At 34.2% G+C, this 19,494-nt stretch overlaps 1 protein-coding gene across 1 annotated transcript in view; it reads left to right on the forward strand.

Moving 5' to 3' along the window:
* Nucleotides 1–542: 542 nt before the first annotated feature.
* Nucleotides 543–19,494, forward strand: part of LOC149500996 (uncharacterized) — a 59,709-nt gene continuing 40,757 nt past the window's right edge. Inside the window, exon 1 of the mRNA XM_089734863.1 lies at nt 543–952. The gene's annotated coding sequence lies outside the window, so the exon portion shown is untranslated. The remainder of the gene's footprint in view (nt 953–19,494) is intronic.

Raw genomic sequence — 19,494 nt, forward strand, 5'->3', positions numbered from 1 at the left:
TTTAGAACCGAGCTTAATATATTCAATTTATGTATTCTCAGGGCAGCCCTATTAATAACAATATTTACTTAACCTGTGCCTAATTAATTCGTTGATGTAAACAATTACCGACAATTATTGTTTATAGACCTCGCTATGAACCTTGGAGATTTAAAGTCTGCTTAAAATGTAAATCAAACTATTCAATATTCTTCATTTAAAAATATTTTTTTTATAATACAATTTTAAAACTGTTAAATAAAAATGTGTTGCGGTAAAAAAATTAAGTTTTACCTTATGGTGTTTCACTGTGTAATTGCTAGTTTAAAAATGTACTAAACTCTACTATCTAGTAAAGAAAAACCGCTTTAAAAATTCGCATCATTAAATTTCAATTAAGACAACCTTAGATATACTCAGAGAATTAAGCTAGAAACCATTTACATAAAATCAATTACAAATTCAGATCATAATAGAATTATACAGGTCTAAACCATAACCATTTATTTAAATTTACACAAAGCAGACCGCCATTTTTTAAACAAACGATGCCCCTAATCGTTCAGTCCTATTTTAATATTACAGCACGCGGAGTCGACCACGTAGCTGGAGGCACGCTGATTCTCGTTTTTCTTGTCTTGTCAGCTAGTTCTGCCTCACCGAAGAAAATAACCAAAGCCGACTGACTGGCAGCGCAGCATTCCTCGATACATTGCTTGGTGCACGGTTGAAGAGAATCTTAAGTCAGTTCGAAAGTAGACTCACAGTTGTATGGACGTTTTGTTGTCGCGAGTAACATAACGCGCGCTATCGAAATACGGTGGCATTCCACATTGAAATTTAAATTGCAAAAGGATTGAATTTTTGGGAAATTGAAAATTGATGTGGATAGTGTTGTGACAATTTGCTATTGGATTATCATTCCGCTTCAATCGAATAATTCGTTCGATTCTCCGATTGGAATCTTGATTGTGTAAGTAGTTACTGGTTATGCATGCTAATTGCATTTGAATTACTTAATCTGTACAGTTCTGACAAATATAATGAGCTGCTATTTCTGGAACTGTTAAGTTATATACATCCTAACCTCTTTACTCGATCAATTTGAAGTTGATAAATTGAACTATATGAACTGAATATTTACAATGTAACTGTCCAATAATACTAAAATTCAATAAAGACAAGTTTATAATCCTTTAAAATTATTTTCCAAACTTTATGGAAAAATGTTTTTTCAGTGTAATTAAACATGAAATGTTTCTGTTTTTTTTCAAATAAATAATTGTTCATTTAGTTATAATATAATAGTTATTTTTTAATATTACCACACCCTTTATTTATTTGATAAAATATGAACAGTTTCAATAAATCACGATTTATAACAGATAGGTTTTATTTCTACTCAGCCTATATTACATACTTGATTGATACATTTTATCTAATTATTGGATATTGGATTATACCTATCATATTAACGATAGGAACAAAGTACTATTTTTTAACACTCAAAAGTGTTATTCTTATTTTGAACGAAAAACTATTTTGTGTTTAAATAAATAACAAATAAAAAAAGTGATTATCTATGAATGCACGCACATCCAGCCTGTTTGTTATTCACGTTTAATACAAACATTCCGAGAATTCGATTCACGTTTTAGCTAGAAACTCTTAAATTACATTTTAAAAATTTTCAGCCAACGAGTTTTCATAGTTTCAACAACGCGCGTGTATTCCGATCATAAAGTTTTATGTAAACATCGTGCACTAACATTTTCACTCGCATACCGGGCGAGGATTTGCATCGGAATCGAATGTGTTTGCGGAGTCGATTTCTCGACGATGCGGACGACTCACGGCCTAGTTGCGGTTTGTGTACATTGTTAAAGTACTTATACGTTTATTTATTTTATTCGTACTGTTAACATGTTAACATGTCCAGCTTGTATACGTTTTTTTTTGTAAATATATTTCAGTTAGTCGTTTTTAGGATTATATTCGACTGTCTTTTTTTTTTTTTTTTGCTTAGATGGTTGGAGGAGCTCACAGCCCATCTGATGTTAAGTGGTTACTGAAGCCCATAGACATCTACAACGTAGACGCGCCACCCACCTTGAGATACAAGTTCTAAAGTCTCAGTATATATAACGGCTACCCCACCCTTCAAACCGAAACGCATTACTGCTTCACGGCAGACATAGGCAGGGCGGTGGTACCTATCCGCGCGGACTCAGAAGTGGTCATTTAACAGGTTAACATGTCCAGCTTGTATCCGTTTTTTTTGTAAATTAATTTCAGTTAGTCGTTTTTAGGATTTAGATTCGACTATAATCGACTTTCCGTCTAAAATCAATATAGTCGAATATGAACGAACAGTAATTAGTTCATTCTTTTAGTAATTTTATTGTATTCGCGCGGGTTGTGGACGCAATTAGAACCACTTTTACGGTTTCATTTCGCGTTTATTATTTTTTATTTTACAACTTCGAACGTCACAAACACAGTTCACGGTCACGGATGACTAATAATTTAATTAGTTACATCATCATCATCGTTATTATCAGTCTTATCATAGGAACAAAAATTATTCTTAACAGAATCTCCAAAACTATCGCGCTACACACAATTTCATCATTTATCATTGCTGAAATTATGGAAAAAAATCCACTATAAGCCACGTCAAAGTTGTAATTTTATTTCCACAAGGCTCCAAAGTTACGTTATGTCTTTGTTGTTTTTTTTTTTCAAATAATATTTTTCGGGATATCCCAAAGGAAACTCACTGATTACATAGTATGATTATGTGTCTTTCAAATTGCTTGCCAATTGAAATAAGAATGACAACAGTAAATGATACACAACGTATCAATTTTAATGGTGATAGCTGGCATTGCTGAAGTCCATGGGCGACGGTAATCACTCACCATCAGGTGGGCCGTATGCTCGTCTACAAGGGCAATAAAAAAAAACTACACTTTCAATATCTACTCAACTGTCCGTCCGTACAAAGCGACTTGTCAAAAACAGAGCTTTACAGAATATGTGTAGATAACCGATAATCCTTATGATAATAATAAAAAAGTTATACATGTACCTACGAAGACAAAGGCATAAATGTATTAACAAAACATTTTTGACATGTAGGGCCCGTCGTACTCAAATATGAGTATACGTCGAAGTACGTTTACGTTGTAATTAAAAGATTATACATACTCGAAATGTTCTAGCCTTAACCAATTCTGTTATCTCAACACCATGATGCTTACTAAGCAACTTGTTAATCTATTAGTCCTATTTTTGTTTCACTTATTCCATCAAATTCCACGCACAAACGTCTTCTTGGTCATAAAAACACATTTAATTATTTTTTTGAATCCTTTACGTTTTAAATGTAGTTTGGGTGTAGCTTCATCGTGGATGAAAGAAAGTTAATATCGATCAAATGATTTATTCAACTTCATTCCAACTCTGTCAATGAAATAGTACATAGCTGCTAGGTAATTTTTATTCTTTTATAATTGAATTAGAAGAATAAAACTAACTAGATTTTTTTTGTTACATTTTTTGTTATCACAATGGTTTTATGTTGAAAAATACAAGTATAAATTTAATAGGTAATCGACAAAAATAAATAAATGACGAAATTTTGAATAAAATTGCTTCTAAACCTGTTTAGAGATCGAGCAGAGTTAAGAATTAAATTCTTTCGCAGCGATTAATTCCATCCACCGACAGCTGTTTAATTCAATAATTTTGTATGCAAATTTACGAAACGAATTTTAATACATTAAAGTTTTTTAATTACAAATAAAGACAGATGCGCTGGTTGTCCAACTTATGTACAGGGGCTACTTGTCCTACTTGGCTTAACAAAAGCAGTATATTTACAGTATTTAGCAAGGCGTCTTTGCTTAGCGGTGAAAATTCTACCATATTCACAGCAAATATATTTTTGGACACATTTTAGATACATTTCTATACAGTTTTAGATATATATTCTCTTCTCTCTCTTCCTTTTGTTATTCTTATAAAAAGTAGAAAAAAAATGTTAAAAAATAAAAAGTAACAACACATCGTCGTTGGGTACTAACCAAAAAGTTTGACAGATAGAGGCAAAACGGTACTAAAATAAATATAATGTCTCCACTTAAATATACGCATAAGTAGATACTGTTTTCTATATTTTAAAATTTCCCCTGACCTATATACTTTTCGAACGGCACGTAATATATTAAACTATATAGATACTCGCTTCGGATCGGAAATAGTAATTTATTGTTGATTTTTTCACTATTTAATGGATGTTATTATACATATAAACCTTCCTCTTCAATCACTCTATCTATTAAAAAAACTGCATCAAAATCCGTTGCGTAGTTTTAAAGATTTAAGCATATATAGGGATATAGGGACAGAGAAAGCGACTTTCTTTTATACTATGTAGTGATGTAGATAGATATACTATGTAGATACTTTATGTCTGCTCTATTTTAATACATAAATTTTCGTCGGCGTGCCCTAAAGATTAGTGCGCCCGGCTTACTAGTATCGAGCAACGCATTGTCATTTTGATTAATATGAAAATAGAGAAAAGCGGATAAAGTGTGATATTTAATTTTTGAACATTTGAAAATGTTAATTTTAGTGTAAATGCTTATAAAAATAAAATGCAAATCATAAAGAAAAAAACCCATGAAGTAAAAGATTTGCAAATAAAAGAAACTAAAACAAAAAGTTAAAAAAGTTTTACTTTTTGAGACGTTGGAACTGAAATATGGAGTTATATCCTATAGAGTGTTTGACATCAGGCAGGTGGCAGGTTGTAAAACTCATGGCAAATCTTTATACAGTACGATGATATAAGGACATCCCGACCCCACATAGTGAAGCATGAGGAAAAGAAGAAGGAAAATAAGAAGATAACCGATATTTTATATTAAACTAGCTGTTAAGCAATTAATTATCCTTTATGAAATATAATCCATGACCGTTTACGGCTTAATGTCGTATTTGCAAGATAAAACGCATCGGAAGAAAAAGAAAACTCAGGATTTTACTATTGAAATGCTGACAGTAGAAAAAAGGTTACAGTTTGTACAGCTGTGATCGATATTGTTTAAAAGTTTACCGTTCAATTTAGAAATCGCGTGTTTGGTTGGTTTAAAGACTTCTTACTTACGAGATACGACGTTAAGAAAATAATAGTTATCGATCATGGTAGCCCCCTTATCCCGCCCGGGTGGGGTCTTAAATACCAGATATTGGGCCAACGGTTCGCTCGCAACATCTGCGGGCCCTCCAATCCCACATACCTCGAGCGACCCCTCGGCGCGAGGACCTACCTCGTAGGGGGTTCGACCCCCGGCCCGCAAAAAAAGACTACAAACGATTAAATAGAGAAAATAACACTACCAGACTAAGCGTATGTATGTATACTTAAATCATCCAATGGTAATTAGTTCTTGGTACGGTTTTTATTTAGACAAACGCATCGTCATCTCCTACCGAGAAAATTAATCGAAAGAATAAACTTGAGATTAAGCCGAATAAATCTAAATTATATTAACGACTCCTAAACTACGAAAACCTGAGAAAATACTATTATTATTATTATTTATAGCGGATATCATAAAAATCCTTCAGAAGTATTATCAAAAACGAACATATAGGAGAAGATTTACGTTTGATTTTATCGGCAAAATGTCCCAAATACCATAAATCAATAGGGCCGCGATCAGTGAGAAACAAAGCACTACAATAATACAGGCACAGTAAAACAAATGCTTACGATTCAATGAGAAACGGTACCATATATACTTTGATGTGGGTCACCGTTTAGTTCTGACTAGCAGTAATAAATAATTATGGTTACGTGAATACAACGAATGAGTCCATCTGTTTCCACGTCGAGGTGTTTATTAACTCAGTAATACCCAATGGTTTTTGTTTTCCTTTCGGATTCAATTATGTGTTTGGATGAAAGGATGTTTCTATGCGAGTTTTGATGACTGGTATTTACAAACAGCTCAGCTTAATATTTCCTTCAATTATACAATGTCTACAGTAATAATTAGTTGAATAAATGGATTTATTTGCTTGGTACATTAACATCAAGACCTATTTAAAAAAAATCTTTAAATTTGTTTATCTGTCTATGTTTATCTGTCTATTTTCGTGAAATTCGCGCTGTTATATAGTTGTCATTAATTTGTTAGTTTTACTAACCATGCTCCAAATCCTAACAGCACAAATATTCCGAGGAATTTAGAACATATTTTGATTGGAACAAGCTCAATAGTTGTTTCAAATTTACAGAATTCCATCTAAACAAATGATGTTTTTTTTCATCGAGTTTAATTTGTAAATGTTGAATCAAATAATTCTCTGCGATCACGTTCTTTCCGATTGCAACTTATCTAATAGCATTTGTTTCTCGGGTCAACGTAACTATGTGATAGCATGCCTCCGCACAGCGATTTCCAATGAAGTAATGCGGAACGCGGCATGTGCAAGCGGTGTTCATCATGAAAATTGATTGTATCGCCTGAAAGCCAACATGAAATATGTTGCTTACCGCGCTCAAATAACACAGTATTAAGTCTTTCACTTTATCCGCTTCTGATTTAGTGATTGCTCGATTTCTATGAGATTAATTTGAACATGATGTTTCATTGCATTGTTTATCGTTAACAGAACTAATCTTTAGGTCGATGTCGGTCGCAATAATTTACTTCATAATTGTTTTTTAAATAGACTAATTCTATCGTAAAGTTATTTCTGTCAAGAACACGTTCTTATGGATTACTTAGTGACTTAGTAAAGCAGCATGTGTCATTGAATACAATTTTGAACCAGACATTTAACTAAGTGTTTATATTATAAAGTAACAAAAACAAATTAATTGGCAGGTTTTGGTCATGTACAGTTTCAAAACACATTTGGTGCTATATAAGTAATAATCAAAACTTACAGAGAACAAAAGATGAAGACTCTTCCATTCTATTGTCTATTATTTGACAGCCGTCTGACCGAATCATAGTAACAGGACTTAATCCTAAACTGAATCCAATCCTACCACCATATTATTGCGCCTTATACATAAGGACTAATTTACCCATACACCTTTTTTCAAATCTTTTCTCTTAACATTAACGATCTCAAGCATTCGAGGTGTGCTGTTTGCTATTCGCACCGGTATTCAACATCTGCCCAAATAGTTATTCTTATCAGGTGTTCGAAGTAGCGAAAGCTATGTTAGAAGTAGAGCATCAAACTACGAAAATATCGAACTCAAACCAGTTGACGCATACAAGTTTATTCTTATCACTCACTCATTAGACGCTAAGCGATTTGACGGTGGCATGATGTCATGCAAGGGCACAAACCAGATCCGTTGATAATTGCGTTGAGCACGATACGAGCTTGTAAATAGCACGAGCGAATGCTGATCGCGGAGGAACTTTAACGAATAGTCATTCATAGCATTTAGACAGTTTATGAATTGAAATTAAGTTACGTCCCGCTACGTCCTTTCTGTGGACAGTTTGAAATGTCTCTTGCAATTGAATTTTAATACATTTGGATTGGATTCTTGAAGTGTAGAAATAAGCTCATTTTTACAAATTTTAACTTGTATTTATGTAAACGAATATCATCTTATAAATACATATAAATGTACATTCGTTTCATTAGGTGGATTTTTGTGGGTACCTTGCTCTTCGGGCTCACGGTACCTCGTTGTCAACATTTCTCAAGGTTTTCAAGCTTTTAGTAGTTACCACTTCTGACTAGTAGGCCAATGATCGTTGGATTTCCACTTTCGGCAAACACTTTGTTATCTGAACATTGAAAAATGTAGCTGTATCTTGGAGTTTTTCATTGGTTTCATCCGTAACAAAGACATCGCCAACCAAACTGACAGTGCCTTATTCTACAGCAGAACCATCAGACTCGATAAGATCATAATGGATGAGTTAACAAAGAATTTACGTGAACCAAGTAAGATGCACGTTATAAATGCTCTCGCTGTTTCAAGGCACGTTTAGGACCACCGAAAATTTGTAGCATCCATTTTAGCTGAGGACTCGACCGACCGTCAAAAAGTAAAAAAATAACCAAACTCGCACTGTCCTGTCGTTGTCCATTGCCGGATATTCAAAAGATATGTTTAGTGTTTAGAACGATGTCCGTCAACACCAAACATACACGATCTAGTCCAATCCAATTTGCACGTTTAATACGAGCCGCCGAAGCCGTTCCGACTTAATTGTTTTCACACAACAAAGTCTAATCATAATTATTGGATTTAACATAAAGGCGATCGAATTTTATTAATTATAAAATGAAAATGGAGATATTTAGCTTTGCGTAATAACTGGTGGTAAGATGTTAACCCGCACGAGTAGGATTCACTATTCCGCCTACTTTTACCGTAAAGCAGTGCACTCTATTTGGACCATGGAACAATTGAGTACAGTAAATTGGGACATCGACCTAATGTCTAAAGGTCGATGTTTTCACACTGCGGGTTTCGCTAATCCTTACACTCGAATGACTGTGAAGCAGTTAACCTATTAAAATAAAATTAATCCCTACTTTTTATTTGGTAAGCAATTTGAAAAAAAAAACACAAAATGCTCTAAAAAGTCCAATCTTCACTTAAAGTTAACGAGGACTTGCATAGCCGAAAAAGAAAAGTCTCTTAAAAACCAGTTTATCTCGAAACGCCGGCTGCGGTTGCCAAAAAAATAACTCACAATGAATCGTCTCCACAAGTACGTTTGGTCGATGTCGTTTTTTATTACGTAAAATGGCGGCTTACAAATTTCATGAAGACTTCTCCGTTTTAATTTAATAGTTAGAGTGGTCAACAAAAAAAGCTACGTGACAGTAAAATTATAATTTCCAGAGACTTTCTTTAAAATAATGTTTAATGAAAACAACATCAGAGAGGGAGAGAAATGTTTCGTTCCAAATATTAAACACACAATTTTCAACTAAGCATAATGTTCGATAAAGAAGTATGTATTTAAAATTAATTACTTTAAAATTGCTCGGCTATTTACATTAAATACAGCTACATTACATTACATATTTGACAGCTACATTACACATGTCCCTATTTTAAGATTTAGTGTGTTCCCGGTTCCCGTGATCAGGGCGCTTGCAACACCGCCGAAATATCGGGACTTTTAAAATGGAAATCGTGGTAAAAAACCCTTAAATAATAGCATATTATATTTAATAGCTAATATGTTTAGAATATCGCAAAACACGAAACATAAAACGCTTTACAGACTTTTGGTAGAAAACACCAAGTATCATACTTTCGTATAAAAATTCGGAACAAATTCGGTTTTTAGGGGCAGCTAAAACTATCTACTAAGTACATTCATGTACAGTCAACGTTTACGCTTCATTATCTACTAATCGTGTACAGTCACGGCTAGAGTTCATTTACTTAGAACGCCTATGACCCCAATACTTCCAGAATATACCTACAAAAGGTTTAAAAAGTAAGCGACTGCGGAAATGTGTTCTTTTTTTCAATAAAGTTTGATCAAATTGAAATAACAGCTAATTACTGATGAAACTACTTTCTATTTTAGGTCATGAAATTATAAAAATCATATGGAAAATCGACAAATTTTATTAATAAGTTTTTGCATAAACTTACGTCAACATTTATAATATTAATACATTATAAATTTCACTTTAAATCATGCCATTTAATTTCGTTTTTTACTAAGTAGCAAATGGTCGAAGTAAGAAAAAAAAATCATGCTTTATTTTGTATTGAAACAGACCGTTTATTTGATTAATAGTATAAGTAACAATAAGATCGTAACTTAAATGGATTCCTTTAAGCCAGTATCAAATGTGTACATCCGTCGATTTGTCGTGCCTCGCTTCACAATAAGGACAAGCGACCTATTCGTATCGCAAGTACATCTTCGACGATACTAGAGTTTGTACATATTCAAACGACATCTCTATATATTAATACGTGAAGCAAGAACTTTGCAGTCCTTTTTACGAAAATTGCGCGGACGGAGGAGGGTGAAATTTCCCACACTTATAGAAAATATAGAGAAGGAGTGCAGAATGTTATTGTTTTTTTTAAATTATGATTAAAAAATACATTAAATCAATAAAAAAAACATTTATATGACACACACACATATATAATATACTCAATGTTGATTGTCAAACTTTTGTTATTGCATAAAGTCTGTGGTCAAATTGAGAATAGGTTAAATATTATTTGTCTATAGTGTAGCTTTGGCCAAATCTGTGATTAAAGAAGTAATATTAGACGATTATGAAGTCTTTGACAATAGAACCATTATAATGTTGAAACTTATGATTTCAATTTATTATAGTCGAATTTCGACTACTGCGGGAACACTACTAATATTAAAAATCTGAATTAAGAACTCATTAAAGACCGACCGTAAAAATGTTGTTCTTTAGAACTTGTGTATATGCTTGCTTATCTTGTAAATGTCATTAACGCGCTTCAAGTTTTTACCGGATCTCTTCAATCTTTTAATACCTACTACTCCTCCCTTTGTTCCTCAAGGTTTGCGTCGCCATGCACGCTGTGATATCTATGAGCTCCGTCTGACACTTAACACCAGATCAGCTGTGCGCTGGTACGACCATCCCATGAAAAATAAATAAAAGACTCTTAAATTAAATTGTGCAAGTATTTACAAAGCTATGGTTTATTTAAATTGTGTACATTAATTTCGTCTAGAACTTTTCACGATGTAAACCCAAGGACTTCTATTTAGACCCGACAAATTACATTTATCGTAATGCTAGCAACCCTAAAAGACATCGCTCCACAACATATTATTGCTTCGGTTGAAGCCGTCTAATTGTTTTACAAGATTCCCTTTATTGCTGTAAGGTATTTGTCTAGATTTCGAGACAACTTTAAAACTTCGACTAAAATACGTTGTCTTTAATTGTAAAGTACTAATAAAAACAAGTGTTTTGCGTATTGTGAAATAATTAGGTAACTTCTAGAATTCACATTATGACTACTGATCCGGGGAAATTGTCCTCATTTAAATTTGAGTTTATTATAATTGACAAATACATTGGAGAAATCTCTAGAATTCTGTAGGCTAGTAGGTACCAATACGAATTTAGTATTATAATTATTATTCTAAGAACGAAATTACCACAATATATCGACTGTTTGGAGTCGTTGTGGCCTAAAGGAGGAAACGTCCGGTGGATTCGTTTTGCGACGAATTGGTGTTCGAATCCCGCAGGCGGGTACCTACCAACTTTTCTAATGAAATACGTACTTAACGAATGTTCACGATTGACTTCCACAGCGAAGGAATAACATCGTGTAATAAAAAACCAAACCGGCAAAATTATAATTTGCGTAATTGGACCTCTTGTGAGTCCGCACGGGTAGGTACCACCACCCGGCCTATTTCGGCCATTAAGTAGTAATGCGTTTCGGTTTGATGGGTGGGGCAGCCGTTGTAACTATAATGATTCGTTAGAACTTATATCTCAAAGTGGGTGGCGCATTTACGTTGTAGATGTCTATGGGCTCCAGTAACCACTTAACACCAGGTGAGCTGTGAGATCGTCCATCCATCTACGCAATAAAAAAAACTACGCGCTACCAAAATAGCGTCAAGTACAAAGCTTGGTATTAGGACGTATTCTGAATCCGTACGGGTTCATGCAATTGTTCTATCTCTTTCTGCCGCCAAGCGATTTGTAAACTTTAATAACACTAAAATAAAATGATGGATGGAAGAACTCAAGGCTCATTTTAGCGCTAAGCCCATAAATACCAACGCTAATACCGCCACCCACCTTCTGACCTGAAGATAAGACTCAACTTTATTGTAATGTCGATACACTGTCTTCTACTTCAAATCGAAATGCATGTGGCTTCGCTGAGAAATAGTCATGACGATGGAGTATACTCAAAATCATACCGTCGTTGTCAAACCAAAATCTGCTATGTGCACTTTTTGAGATTTTAACTTTTTGACCTTTTCGTATAGTTCACAGCCCTATCTACCGTAAAAAAAAAACTGTTATGTGTCTATAGCTTTAATATTTATCTATAGCTTTCATTTGATATAGCTCTTAAAAAAATACTTTCATATAAAATTTTATACGAAAATGTTTTTACTCGTTAATTCAAAATAGAGTTTTTGCACATAGCAGATTTTGGTTTGACAGCGACGATACGTTCTATTTTGAATCTAATTGCCATCAGCATTGTGGTATATATCAAGTCATCAATAAAAACACTAATATGAGTTCCTCATTAGAATATTTCAACAAAAACATAACTGACAACAGAAAACGATAAGATTTAGCGGTCAAAAGAAATGAGTTCGCCTCGAAATGTGAATGAACCACGAATACGCATGTACTCGCTACCGTGTGAATCTTAGATCATTCGCGAGATAATGTATCAAGGTTGTTGTTTTTGTACGTCATGTCAGAAAAACAAAATACGAAAATGCTTAGTGAAGTGGTCATCTGTATAATGTTGATTGGATGCCCGAATCGTTTTTTTTTGTATCGCTTAGATGGGTGGACGAGCTCACAGCCCACCTGGTGTTAAGTGGTTACCGAAGTCCACAGACATCTACAACTTAATGCGCCACCCATCTTGAGATATAAGTTCTAAGGTGTCAGTATAGTTATAACGGCTGTCCCACCCTTCAAACCGAAACGCATTACTGCTTCACGGCAGAAATAGGCAGCGTGGTGGTACCTATCCGTGTGGACTCATAAGAGGTCCTACCACCAGTAACAGTTTATACCACCACCGTTTTAAAATGAATTTGCTTCTTTAATAATTATTGAGCTGAGCTAATGCTTTTGTAGTTTATTTCATCTTTCAGTGAATAAATTTAGTATTAGATATTAGAAAGTATTACCAATTTTTAACTCTAACCTAAAGTGATATCTCTGTAAATTTTACATCTCAAGCCATAAATAAATACGGAAAAAAATTTTAAATATTAAATTCTTAAACAAGTTCCGTAAATAAATACTAAATATTATATAATTAAATAAATATTCCGTAAATAAAACAAAAAAAATTCTTGATGTTCTAAATTAAGAAGTACTTTGATTTACAATTAGCGCTTCCTTGCCAAAATAGTGCAATTGATTGTCTAAGTCTAAACAAATAAAAACTTCAGTGAATCCGTATGCTTGGTTAGCATTAACTAGAATTTCCATTTAACAAGTAATATTAACTAAAAGTATCTCGTACAAAAATTAGAAAGATGTTTTTTTGGAAATTAGCAAATTATTTAGTAGCTATTCCGAAGGAGGCAAACATTTAAAAAGATTTATGTAGGAAAGTGGTAAGTAACATGGTCAACAAAAAAACGTTCAAATTGTGAGATCTATAGTTCAATGTTTCATTTTCCTGCCGTGCTATAGTTCAGTGTTTTATTTTCCTGCCGTGCTCCGACTTTAATGTTTCCAATAAAGTTAATAAGCATCATAATATGTTTCATATATCATTTTCATATATCATTATATGATATACTTATTTTTCTATGTGTTTACGCCTTCTATTTAATTAGAACAATGTAGGTATACTTGTTATTGACACTTCAGGGAAGGATTAGTCAATTACCATAAACGAAAAACAGGTAAAACACACATAAAAATCTACCAATTTCAACAATTTTTTATTGTTTTAGATGTACATATTCTTTAGTGGTAAATATCTTTGCAATAGTCAATGCACGGACAGAATTCAGTAGCCTAACGAGAATAGAATTTTTTTAATGCTTATTAAATTAATGCTAGAATGTTCCATTTTTAATTTATTCAGTATAGCTCAAATGTAATAAATATTACTCGCAAAAAATAATTTAATTTTAAGTACTGACTATGGTTTTGATTAAGTACGTGATAACATACGCTGATGTCGCACGTCGCGTGGGTTCTGATGTCAATGTATCTTCGGACAATAATAAAATATCCAGGTTAAGAGGGCAATAGCTGCCATTTCCTTAAACAAACGTATACATAAGTTTACAAAGCTGGAACTAGGTTTTTTATAGATTATCAGACGAGATTAATACTAGCGTAGTAACTATTTATTAATCTGTGGTACTAGCCTACTGTAGTATCCGAAGTCCCTATCTATTACAACATGACAACTGCGACATTGAGACAAAAGTTTTAATCATAACCTTGTTGAATTTTGTTTAAGCAAATAGTAGCAATAATTATTTTTTTTACGTGTTTAGTAATCGAGAAACTCAATCAATCTATATCTGAATTGATGAATAAATTGTAGAACTAAAAATTAAGATATTAAAGAAGCTCCTCAGGATATAAACGGCCATACAACGTGATAAAGAAATCGGTTTACTCAATCTAAAAAAATACACAAGTGGTTTGAGAGACAAACATCCTTCGGATTTTCATTTGCACCACAGTTCAACATCTAAAAAACTGGAACATATGACTAATTCGCGACGGACATACAAATATTGGTAGTTCTGACACGTTAGAGCTTACAATATTAAACCCTACTAACAGAAAACGGACTAAAAGGATATTATCTGTCAATATTAACATGGAAACTTAGATGAATGTTCTGTTTCAAAACAGTGCCGCGTGTTTTAAAGGGCGCGCGTGACATAGTCAACTCGATGACAATTAAACTTATTGCATCATTTAAACATTGCCGAACACTATCGTAATATTACTTTGATTTACCTTCCGCCTGTGTCCTTCCGTCTGTGTACTGCTAGATACAAGTGTATGATTGTACTGTATTTATAGACAACATTGCTCTAAAAGCTACGATATTTTTATAATTTGATTGCTATTCATCATCTGACAATATGTACCTACCTTCACTAATATCTCTGACTATGTGTCACACAATAAAGATATTTAAAAATAATAATAAAACGGTGGTACAAATGTAGTTGACTTAAAATTGTCGACTTTAATTTTATTTTTGTCTATTTACATTTATTTTTATTTGATTTCTTTCCTACCAGCATCATGCAACAGCAATAACCTACATTTTAAACACGCCGTCTCTATTATTATAGCAGTTAAACGTAGTATTGTTGAGGTCGTGTTATTTACAACAATAAAAAGATTCCCATATGTAATGTAGACTATAAACAATCTTAAAATTTCGTTGTAATACGCTCAGCCGCTTTTGGGTGGGTAATAAATACCCAAACAAAACCCAGTTTCATACATTTAAAATTAGTTTATAGATAAATTCCAAATTTAAGGCATTCGGTACTGCGTGACTTATCTAGCGTGAAAAACAAATTTATTCCGATTTCAATTTAAACTTCATGTCAATACACAGCAAACTGCGGCTGACGTTTAATTAAAAATCATTTCGAGAATAAAATCATATCGGAAATAATTTTATGACCGGGGCCTGATTTTTTTAAATGACCGTCGATTTAAAGGTCACCCTTTTTTATACGGTTAACATAAATACGTTAATTAATTTTAAGCTCAATAACTTTATGTAAAATCAAGAAAATATCCTGAGATATTTTCGAGAATAAGAAGATCTTAAATTTACGATTGAATTACAGTAAATAATTCAAAAGTCCATATTCGGGTCCAGAGTAAATTTAATTTTATTTATCACTTAGTACATTTACAATATTCATTGAAGTTTCTCTTCACAGCATCAATGCGTTACACATTTTAAAACTACCTTTTCTTCGAATCTCAAGTTTCGCGTGCGGTTAAACGATCGTTAGAGCCAATACATATCATAACGCTAATGCCGTCATACGCATTGGCACATGAGATTCAATTTTTTTTTATTTGCTTTCGGTTCACCTGATGGTGAGTGGTTACCGTTGCTCATGGACGTCAGCAATGCCAGGGACAGAGCCAAGCCGCAGCCTACCGTTAAATACTCTCCACAATCCTCGTTTGAAGAAGGACATTACATAGCGCTCTACTTTCCTCCTAAATATAAATTTCCAAAAAAAAAACTCGCCACCATCAATGTCGATTAGATCAAGTTATAAAATTAATGCCAGTTGTTTTGTGGCCGATATAAAGCATAGATTGTTGGTTTTATATGATATACAACCTAACAATCCCAAATAAGACTTTGTATAACGCTTAGGTATAAATGTAAAACCATTTAGTAGTTTTTTTTTTGTGACGCATTAAAAAGACAACCGTGAAAATAAAAAGGAATCCAAACCATGGATCATGATAATAAAATTTGTTTCAGTATGAAAACCGATAACTGTGTAATTGTTTGCACAAATGTATTATAACAGAGCCGAAAAGCAACTAGATATGTCACGCCATTAACAAACTACAGACTTCCGGCTTATTATTATTTTAAATGCAAAAGCAAGTCTCAAATATTACTTATACTTCAGTGGTAACAAACTATATAACAATAACAACCAAATGGATTGTTTTGCATTTCTGAAAATATACTAAGATCGAAAACATCAATAACGTCTGTAAATGAAATAAAAATACACACCAGTGAAAACAGTGAATATATTTAATAGATTTTTAGTATAATTTTCACGGGTCACAGATAAAAGTAAATTCTTCATTTTCGTTTCATTTTACGATTTCCTTCAGTATTAACCAACGAGTTTTACTTTAAAAACTTGTTTAAATTATGAATTTTGATTCCACAATTCGATCTTGAAAAATATCTCAAATTAACCTTGAAATGTGAACCTAAGAAAACACCCGCTCAAATATTTCCCCGTCCATTAACCGTGTAGGAAGTGCAATTATATAATAGCCACCTGTCAAAGAAAACGTACGTGAACATTGTGGGAGACATTTTTATAAACAATTTAAGGCCAAGGTCACTACTGAGGCCACACTATCTTGTTCACCTATATAAAGTTTCAATGAATTTAAAACTGGCCTGTGTGAGATTTTATCTAATAAATAAACAACCTATTCACTTACAGCTTAAATAAATTTGTATGACGACTTACACCCGTTATGAATGATTTTGTTATCTTCTGTGGAAGATTCTTTTGTTATTACAGAATTAATTTCATATACATTAAATTAAATTAAATTAAATTTTAATTTTATTATTAAATTAAATCATATACATATACATTAAATTAAAATAATACATTAAATTAAATCATATACATAAAATGTTGGGAGTTCTCAACAGAGCGAAGCGGTATTTCACGCCTGGACAGAGACTTGCGCTTTATAAAGCGCAGGTCCGACCTCGCGTGGAGTACTGCTCTCACCTCTGGGCCGGGGCTCCCAAATACCAGCTACTTCCATTTGACTCCATACAGAAACGGGCTGTTCGGATGGTCGATAGTCCTGCTCTCGCGGATCGCTTGGAACCTCTGGGTCTACGGAGGGACTTCGGTTCTCTCTGTGTTTTATACCGCATGGTCCATGGGGAATGCTCTGAGGAATTATTTGAGATGATTCCCTCATCTCCTTTTTATCATCGCACCTCCCGCCATCGGAGCAGAGTTCATCTATATTATCTGGAACCGCTGCGTTCATCGACAGTGCGTTTCCAAAGATCTTTTTTGCCACGTACCATCCGGCTTTGGAATGAACTCCCCTCCACGGTGTTTTCCGAGCGCTATGACATGTCCTTCTTCAAACGAGGCTTGCGGAGAGTTCTTTATGGTAGGCAGCGGCTTGGCTCTGCCCCTGGCATTGCTGACGTCCATGAGCGACGGTGACCACTTACCATCAGGTGGGCCGTATGCTCGTCTGCCTACAAAGGCAATAAAAAAAAAAAAAAAAAAAATTAATTGCATAGGCACGATTCTCACAAATTACAAATGGCTATACATGCTTACTAGCAAGTATGACTATGTGACTCTTTTTTGCCATCAATAATGTGGCCAAAGTTAAAAGAACTATTTTTAAGCTATTGCATAGCTTTTATCGCGGGCTTTGAGCGCGGCGACCGAATCAAGAAGTTCCGTAACGAAAATAAAACCTAACACCCCCCACTCCGCCTACCATGTAGCTCGCGTTCAACACATTCACACGTTGCGCTTGTGTAGTGTTTGTGAATAAGCGCGCGGCGTGACGTCGCAATGCATGCGCATCATGAAAAGACTGCCCATCTCTCTCTCGCGCGGTCTAGCTTATGAGTGTGAAGGGGACAGCTAATGTTTTGCTTTTGTTAATGTTTATAAATATAGCGTGGTCTTATTTTATTATTGTTTTAATATTAAACTATTATTGTCTAATTATAATTGCATAAATTGATAAAAAATGCTACCCAATAGCTTTACCGCAGTAGTCCTCGAGTGCCACACGTGTTTCTTTATTTTTAAGAATACGGGATTACTTCTGGCCCTGAGGCCTCCCTAGTTTTACCAGGACAGGTGAAAATGACTTGACATTCGTACCATAAGTCTGATATTAACATGGGCGATACAGAAGACCTAATAAATAAATATGCAATTTAAGTGACAGTTTATGAGGTAGTATTAATATGAGATAAGGGGGGTTAAACTAGGTTAAAGTATGAAATTGCCGTTTTATTGTAATAGGTACTTCGAATTGACATAGAACCTCCATAGTTTTGAATGAAACTTTTTGCAAATGGTACCTATGAGATTATTCTTTTAAAAAATGTACAACATTCTATTATCGACTTTCAGTTGTTTTTTTTATCAGCTTAGACAAGAAAGATGGATACTTCGAAAATTCGAGTGATTTTTGAATACGAGTTATTTTTTTTATGATTGAATGATTACTGGTGGCCCGGAGGACTTTCCAGTTTCGCCAGAATGAGACAAGGCTCAGTCAGGAGGGGTAATATTTGCTAAAAGCTGCCCGAGCGCCTCCGAATAACTCAAGAGTAACTGCTTGGCGAATGAATCTACTACCGGATCAGAATCGCGACCCGCTAAGAAGATCCGACAAGAAACTCAGCGAGCTAATGCACGGGTTAGGTTGTACGTCGAACTCTTTGTCGAGTTCGACGAGTATGGTTACCGGGGTCCCTAAGCCTGCTTCTAGTGTGAGAGCTGAAGGCATCTAATCCAAAGGTTATTGGATCTGATGGATCCGTAAGGACGTGTAATACGAGTTACAACGCGGAACTAACGTTGCAGAAACAGCTAGCGGAAGGCAGCGGCTTGGCTCTGCCCCTGGTATTGCTGAAGTCCATGGGTGACGGTAACCACTCACCACCAGGTGGGCCGTATGCATGTCTGCCTACAAGGGCAATAAAAAAATTGCAATATCAATGTTGCCTTTGGAAAGGGGACTGCTAATAAACGTATCGTGCGATTTTGGTTTAAACTCTTTCGTGATGGAAATCCACACATGTGAATAACAATGAATTGGAAGAGATGGTGGAAGCCGATCCGAGCCAAACTACCCAGAAATTACCGGCGTGGCTTAACGTTACCTAACCAACAATATTGACTCATTTGCGTCAAATAAATAAAATAAAATAAAATATGATAAATTGGTACCTCATGATTTGACTGATCTGCAGAAAGAAACGCG

Source organism: Bombyx mandarina, chromosome 18, assembly GCF_030267445.1.
Source record: "Bombyx mandarina strain Sakado chromosome 18, ASM3026744v2".
Taxonomy (NCBI): domain Eukaryota; kingdom Metazoa; phylum Arthropoda; class Insecta; order Lepidoptera; family Bombycidae; genus Bombyx; species Bombyx mandarina.